At 47.7% G+C, this 8,158-nt stretch overlaps 1 long non-coding RNA gene across 1 annotated transcript in view; it reads left to right on the top strand.

Annotated features, from left to right (window-relative positions):
* LOC112073569 (uncharacterized) overlaps positions 1-4,557 on the top strand; it is a 9,364-nt gene extending 4,807 nt beyond the window's left edge. Inside the window, exons 2-3 of the long non-coding RNA XR_002894567.2 lie at positions 2,120-2,191; positions 4,500-4,557. This is a non-coding gene — a long non-coding RNA (uncharacterized lncRNA). The remainder of the gene's footprint in view (positions 1-2,119; positions 2,192-4,499) is intronic.
* The last annotated feature ends 3,601 nt before the right edge of the window (positions 4,558-8,158 follow it).

Below are 8,158 nucleotides of genomic sequence, written 5' to 3'. Positions count from 1 at the left end.
CATATACACCTGTGCAAAGCTAACGAGACTGGATTTCACCATACACGCTGCTAAAGCTAACGCACTGGATTTCATATACACGCTGCTAAAGCTAACGCACTGGATTTCACATACACGCTGCTAAAGCTAACGCACTGGATTTCATATACACGCTGCTAAAGCTAACGCACTGGATTTCACATACACGCTGACAAGCTAACGCACTGGATTTCACATACACGCTGCCAAGCTAAACGCACTGGATTTCACATACACGCTGCCAAAGCTAACGCACTGGATTTCATATACACGCTGCTAAAGCTAACGCACTGGATTTCACATACACGCTGCTAAAGCTAACGCACTGGATTTCACATACCACGCTGCCAAAGCTAACGCTACGGATTCAATACACGCTCTAAGCTAACGCACTGGATTTCACATAACACGCTGCTAAAGCTAACGCACTGGATTTCACATACAGCTGCTAAAGCTAACGCACTGGATTTCATATACACGCTGCTAAAGCTAACGCACTCGGATTTCACATACACGCTGCCAAAGCTAACCACTGGATGGTTTGGGAAGTTTGCAATATAAGTTTAGGGAGAGACAAGAGTCCAGGTTTAGAAACCAATAGTAGTGTTCCTTCATCCAGAGTAGCGTTCTGTGTGTGTTCTGTGAGGCCTCGCGGCTCCACTCAGCAGTCTGTGAGTAGCTTTCTGTGTGTGTGTGTTCTGTGAGGCCTCGCGCTCCCAATCAGCAGTCTGTGAGTACCGTTCTGTGTGTGTGTTCTGTGAGGCCTCGCGGCTCAATCAGCAGTCTGTAGTAGAGTTGTCGATTGTCGTGGTGTAAGTCCGTTCTGTGTGTCATGAGGCCTCGCGGCTCTACTCAGTAGTCTGTGAGTACCGTTCTGTGTGTGTTCTGTGAGGCCTCGCGGATCCAATCAGCAGTCTGTGAGTACCGTTCTGTGTGTGTGTTCTGTGAGGCCTCGCGGCTCCACTCAGCAGTCTGTGAGTAGCTTTCTGTGTGTGTGTGTGTTCGTGTGAGGCCTCGCGGCTCCAATCAGCAGTCTGTGAGTACCGTTCTGTGTGTGTGTTCTGTGGGCCTCGGCGGCTCAATCAGCAGTCTGTGAGTACCGTTCTGTGTGTGTGATTCTGTGAGGCCTCGGCGGCTCCACTCAGTAGTCTGTGAGTACCGTTCTGTGTGTGTTCTGTGAGGCTCGCGAGCAATCAGCAGTCTGGTGAGTACCGTTCTGTGTGTCTGTGTTCGATGTGAGGCCTCGCGGCTCCAATCAGCAGTCTGTGAGTACCGTTCTGTGTGTGTGTTCTGTGAAAAATCCAGTGCGTTAGCTTTAGCAGCGTGTATGTGAAATCCAGTGCGTTAGCTTTAGCAGCGTGTATATGAAATCCAGTGCGTTAGCTTTAGCAGTGTGTATATGAAATCCAGTGCGTTATCTTTGGCAGCGTGTATGTGAAATCCAGTGTGTTAGCTTTAGCAGCGTTTGTAGCCTGCAGCGCTAACACCTGACCAGACAGCTCTTTGGACACACACAGTGCTCTGATATCTCCATGGCCCCGAGGACAGCTCCACAGTGGGTCTCATTTTCCTCCTTTGTTCTTTGAACCACCCAGCCCAGGATCTCACTCCTGACTCCCCCTGGTCCTCCCTGCCTCACCCGTGCCTCTCTCACCCCTGCCCCTACCTCTCCCTGCCTCCCCCCTCCCCCTCTACATCAGACCACACTAAGCCTGAAGGCACAGTGGCCTGCCTCACTAACCTACCTTCAGAAATTATTTACCGGCTACGATCCCAGTGATGCCCACCGGTGCCAAGATTCCACATCAAGCCCAAGACCAGGGTTTCCCAAACTAAGTCCTACGGCCCCCCCTGGTTGAAGACTTAGTTTTTTGCCCTCGTGCTACACTACTTTGATTATTTGAATCAGCTGTGTAGTGTTAGAGCAAAAAACAGAACTTGCACCCGGAGAGGGGGGGGGGGGGAACTATTTCACAGGCTTTTCACATGCGCTAGCTTCAAACAATTCACGTTGGTTTTATACACTATCATCTACTTTTAGAGAAATGCAGCACTATGTGATATAACCCCGTTTAACTAACACTTACCTCTCTCTCTGTAGGCAGCTGATGGAGAATCAGATTGGAGCGATAGAGCGTGGAGCGTTTGATGACATGAAGGAGCTGGAGAGACTGTAAGTAGGCTACAGCATGTGTCTGTGTGTTCATGTTTCATCTCAGATAGGTTTAGGGTTTGGCCCTGTTTTATCATCCCTGTCCATCGGGGGTGGCGGCCTGGGAGCAGGCACGTTTTGCAGAGGTTTTACCATGGGTTTACCTAACCCAGCCACAGCCCTGGCCCATCACTGGAACATGAGGCTTTACCAGACAGTCTGTTGAACAGCTTGTAAACAGCAGAGTTAGGGTGAGCAGCAGGGTAACACAACACACAGACAAACACGCTCACAACACCACGGGTAACACGTAAAACCCCCATACAGTATGTGGTGTAAGCCACAGGACATAACGGAGCAGAACAACATACACATGATGGTTGGTGTACAAACATGACAGCCACATGGCCCCACTCAGTGTGTTTGAGGACTACATCAGAGACACTCTTCAGTTGGTCACTAAACCTGAGGCTTGAGTGTACAGAGATCTAGGAGGGACCCAGCCAGCTGCTGCTCACATAGAGACCATTAATAACCCACACTACCACACGACCAACCTGAGAATATACACTAAAAGTATGGCTAAATGTATGTGGACACCTGCTCGTCGAACATCTCATTCCAAAATCATTGGCATCAATATGGAGTTACTGTCACGAGTCCCGCCGAAGATGGTGCCTCTTCCTGTTCGGGCGGCGCTCGGCGCTCGTCGTCACCGGCCTACTAGCTGCCATCGATTTCTTTTCCTTTTGTTTCTGTTAGTTTGGGCTGATTGGGTGCACCTGTTTTGAGTTTAGTTTTGTGGGTTGGTTATTTAAGGGAAGTAAGCCCGCTGGGTTTTGTGCGGGCTTGTTATTCTGTTTTTTGGTGGTGGTGATTTAGATAGTGGATTCTGTCCTTTATATGTTGGACTGTATTTTTGACGCGCCCTTTGTTGTGTGGCGTAGCCTTCTCATTTGATTATTCCTGGTTGAAATAATAAATTCCACTTGCTCGGAACTCCCTGCTCTCTGCACCTGACTCCTTCATCTTACCATTGGAATTGTAACAGTTGGTCCCCCTTTGCTGCTATAACAGCCTCCAATCTTCTGGGAAGGCTTTCCACTAGATGTTGGAACATTGCTGCTGGGACTTGCTTCCATTCAGCCACAAGAGCATTAGAGAGGTTGGGCACTGATCAAATCAAAGTTTATTTGTCACGTGCAACGAATACAACAGGTGTAGATCTTACAGTGAAATGGGGGGGATGATATAAAATGTTAACCTCTCCTGTTCTTGTAATGATGAGAGGTTAGCATGTCTTGGGGGTATGATATAAAATGTTAACCTCTCCTGTTCTTGGAATTGTGAGAGGTTAGCATGTCTTTTGGGGTATGATATAAAATGTTAACCTCTCCTGTTCTTGTAATGGTGAGGGTTAGCATGTTTGGGGGGGGGGTGATATATAATGCTAACCTCTCCTGTCTTTGTAATGGTGAGAGATTAGCATGTTTGGGCGGATGATATAAATGTTAACCTCTCCTGTTCTTGTAATGGTGAGAGGTTAACATGTCTTGGGCGGATGATTTTTGTGTGTCTGTAACTTTCTCACTCATCATTATTCCCAATTCAATCAGGACTATCCATAACCATGGTAGCATCAACATTCATGTAGATGTCTTTAGAAATATATTGAATCTTCTTAACATAAAAGAGACTCCAAAATGTCACAGCACATGATTTACCATGCATTTCTATTGGACAGAAAATAATCTGAAACACAACCAAAATAAACAGCAAATGTATCCAACAAGTTTGGGGCGCAGGGTAGCCTAGTGGTTAGAGCGTTGGACTGTAACGAAAGGTTGCAAGTTCAAATCCCGAGCTGACAAGGTACAAATCTGTCGTTCTTCCCCTGAACAGGCAGTTAACCCACTGTTCCTAGCGGTCATTGAAAATAAGAATTTGTTCTTAACTGACTGCCTAGTTAAATAAAGGTAAAATAAAAATAAAAAATAAGTTTGTAGAGTCCACAAGCTTGATGCAGTTATTAAGTGCTATTTATATGGGTCCAAATACTTACGTTTTTACTAATTTAATACACCATATAAGTGAATTTTTCCCAATACTTTCGGTTCCCTAAAAAGGGGTGGGGGGGGGCTGTGCACAAAAAGTGCTGTAATTTCTAAACAGTTCACTCGATATGGATGAAAACCCCTCAAATTGAAGCATCGTATCATGTCAAATCCAAAGTGCTGGACTACAGAGCCAAAACAACAATAGATTTGTCACTGTCACAATACTTGGAGTTCACTGATCTGCTGTACTAATCATGTATTCTCTGGGGTAGGCGCCTGAACAGAAACCAACTGCAGCACCTTCCAGAACTACTGTTTCAGAAGAACCCTCACTGTCACGTCTGTGAGTACACACACTCTTATGTCTACTATCTTACACACTCTTATGTCTACTATTCACACACTCTCTTCGGTACGGACTCTCTGTCTCACTCCTGTGAGTCCACACACTCTACACTTCACACACTCTCTTCGGTACGGACTCTCTGTCTCACTCCTGTGAGTACAACACACTCTATGTCTACTATCTTACACACTCTCTTCGGTACGGACTCTCTGTCTCACTCCTGTGAGTACAACACACTCTTATGTATCATATCTCACACACTCTCTTTCGGTACGGACTCTCTGTCTCACTCCGTGAGTAAACCACTCTTATGTCTACTATCTTACACACTCTTCAGTAGACTCTCTGTCTCACTCCTGTGAGTACACACATTTTCTCCATCTTACTCCTTGTATGTGAGTACCCACATGCCTTCTCTGCCTCACCCTTTACCGGCTTCCTGCCATGGAAGTGTGTGACAATAAGATGCTTGAGAATGTTGAACACGTGTTGACACAATTCACTGTGTGCCAGCATTGTGTGTGCCTGTGTTTTTATTCATTTTTCAGATTTTTCATATTAGTATTAAGTTGACAAGGCCAAAGCGGATAACGACATGCCAGCATTCATTTCAGCTGAAGAAGTGTATATTGTGGAGCTTATTTAGCATATAGCCAATATCCTCACACCAGCCTCATCAGAGCATATAGATAGAAAATATACTTTATTGTCCAAAGAACAAAACATTATTGTTCCCAGCACAGTAATATTCAAAATCTCCCCTCCAGTCGTCTTCTAGCAGACAGGGTCTACGCTAGTGTCATTAAACAGAGCAGAACCGAGACAAAGAGGTTCCTGATGCTCTTAAATCATCACTGGGCTCCGTCTTTCTGTCACAACACGGGGTCGTTCCCAGACTGACGTGGTAAGGCTATAGCCAGTAGAGAGTCACAACACGGGGTCGGTTCCCAGACGGACGTGGTAAGGCTATAGCCAGGAGAGAGTCACCACACGGGGTCGGTTCCCAGACTGACTGGTTAAGGCTATAGCCAGAAGAGAGTCACAACACGGGGTCGGTACCCAGACTGACGTGGTAAGGCTATAGCCAGGAGAGAGTCACAAACACGGGGTCGGTTCCAGACTGACGTGGTAAGCTATAGCCGTAGAGAGTCACAACACGGGGTCGGTTCCCAGACTAACGTGGTAAGGCTATAGCCAGAGAGAAGTCACAACACGGGGTCGGTGCCCAGACTGACGTGGTAAGCCTATAGCCAGTAGAGAGTCACAACACGAGGTCGGTGCCAGACTGACGTGGTAAGGCTATAGCCAGTAGAGAGTCACAACACGGGGTCAGTTCCCAGACTGACGTGGTAAGGCTATAGCCAGTAGAGAGTCACAACACGAGGTCGTACCCAGACTAACGTGGTAAGGCTATAGCCAGTAGAGAGTCACAACACGGGGTCAGTTCCCAGACTGACGTGGTAAGGCTATAGCCAGTAGAGAGTCACAACACGAGGTCGTACCCAGACTGACGTGGTAAGGCTATAGCCAGAGAAGAGTCACAACACGGGGTCGGTGCCCAGACTGACGTGGTAAGGCTATAGCCAGTAGAGAGTCACAACACGGGGTCGGTGCCCAGACTGACGTGGTAGGCTATAGCCTGTAGAGAGTCACAACACGGGTCGTGCCCAGACTGACGTGGTAAGGCTTAGCCAGTAAGAGAGTCACAACACGGGGTCGGTGCCCAGACTAAACGTGGTAAGGCTATAGCCAGTAGAGAGTCACAACACGGGGTCGTTCCCAGACTGACGTGGTAAGGCTATAGCCGTAGAGAGTCACAACACCGGGGTCGGTTCCAGACTGACGTGGTAAGGCTATAGCCAGTAGAGAGTCACAACACGGGGTCGGTTCCAACTGACGTGGTAAGGCTTAGCCAGGAGAGAGTTACAACACGGGGTCGGTGCCCAGACTGACGTGTAAGGCTATAGCCAGTAGAGAGTCACAACACGGGTCGGTACCCAGACTGACGTGGTAAGGCTATAGCCAGTAGAGAGTCACAACACGGGGTCGGTGCCCAGTACTGACGTGGTAAGGCTATAGCCAGGAGAGAGTCACAACACGGGGTCGGTACCCAGACTGACGTGGTAAGGCTATAGCCAGGAGAGAGTCACCACACGGGGTCGGTGCCCAGACGACGTGGTAGGCTTATACCAGTAGAGAGTCACAACACGGGGTCGGTGCCCAGACTGACGTGGTAAGGCTATAGCCAAGAGAGAGTCAAACACGGGTCGGTGCCAGACTGACGTGGTAAGGCTATAGCCAGGAGAGAGTCACAACACGGGTCGGTTCCCAGACTGACGTGGTAAGGCTATAGCCAGGAGAGAGATCTTCGAGTACTTTTAAAAACGTTTTCACTCCCACAGGAAGACTGACGGTGTGTTTCTTGTCTCTGTCTCTACACATGCTCTAAGTGCTCACAGGGGCTTGTTAGGGTCTGTTCTTTAAAGGCCTTAACAAGAGGGGTTAATGGGAAAGCCTCCTGCCCTCAGGTGGAACTCTAATCCCAGATGTTAGCTAGCTCCCTTCTCATCTATATTTCTCTCCTCTCTCTCTTCTAGCACTCTATCTCTCTCTCTCTCCCTCGCTCTCTCTCCTCTCTCACTCTCCTCCTCTCTCACTCCTCCTCTCTTCACCTCCCTCCTCCTCTCACTGTCCCTCTTCTCACTCTCCTTTCTCTCTCACTCTCCCTCCCTCTCCTCCTCTCTCCCTCTCTCTCCCCTCCCTCCTCTCTCTCTCCTCTCTTCTCTCTCTCTCTCTCCTCTCTCTTCTCTCTCTCTTCTCTCTCTCTCTCCTCTCTCTCTCTCTCTCTCTCTCTCTCTATCTATCCCTCCATCTCTCACTCTCTCGCTCTCCCTCTCCTCTCACTCTCTATTCCCTCCTTTCTCCTCGCTCTCTCTCTCTCTCACTCTCTCTCCTCTCTTTCGCTCTCTACCCTCTTCTATCTCTCCCTTTATCTTTCCCTCTATATCTCCCTCTCTCTCTCTCTCTCTCGCTCTCTCTCTCGCTCTCCCTCTCCCTCCTCTCTATCTCTCCATCTCTCTAGTCATTAAACCAGCCCTCTCATTACTTGTTTACAGGACAATACCCAGCACATTTAGCTCAAGTAGTTTGAGCTAAAAAGTGAAGTTTGGAAGAGAAAGGTTGTTGTTACTGTCAAAATAAATGAGAGAAATGCACTTTCACTGTTGCTCTTAGTGTCTTTTGTTCATTTTAGTCTAGAATGGTACAACACATTCATTCTATTTGTAGAAGATGGAGTTAGTTAACTAAATCTCTCCAACTTTCTAACTATCTTTGCAGTTACCTCTCTCTCTCTCTTTCTCTCTGTGGATGCCTGAGAGATAAGAGAAACTGATGAATGAGGAGTGGAGCAGAAAATAGATTATTGGAGATAATGAGACATGATTGGAGATTATTAGATGGTTAAAGCTGGGTGATGGATGGAGGTGCCTGATAGTGATGGGAAAGAATGGGGGAAAAGGAGGAGTAGAGGACTAGAAGAGGAGTAGAGGACTAGAAGAGGAATAGAGGACTAGAAGAGGAGTA

This window comes from Salvelinus sp. IW2-2015, unplaced genomic scaffold (assembly GCF_002910315.2).
Source record: "Salvelinus sp. IW2-2015 unplaced genomic scaffold, ASM291031v2 Un_scaffold2299, whole genome shotgun sequence".
NCBI classification, from domain to species: domain Eukaryota; kingdom Metazoa; phylum Chordata; class Actinopteri; order Salmoniformes; family Salmonidae; genus Salvelinus; species Salvelinus sp. IW2-2015.
This window is presented reverse-complemented; position numbering and strand designations above follow the sequence as displayed.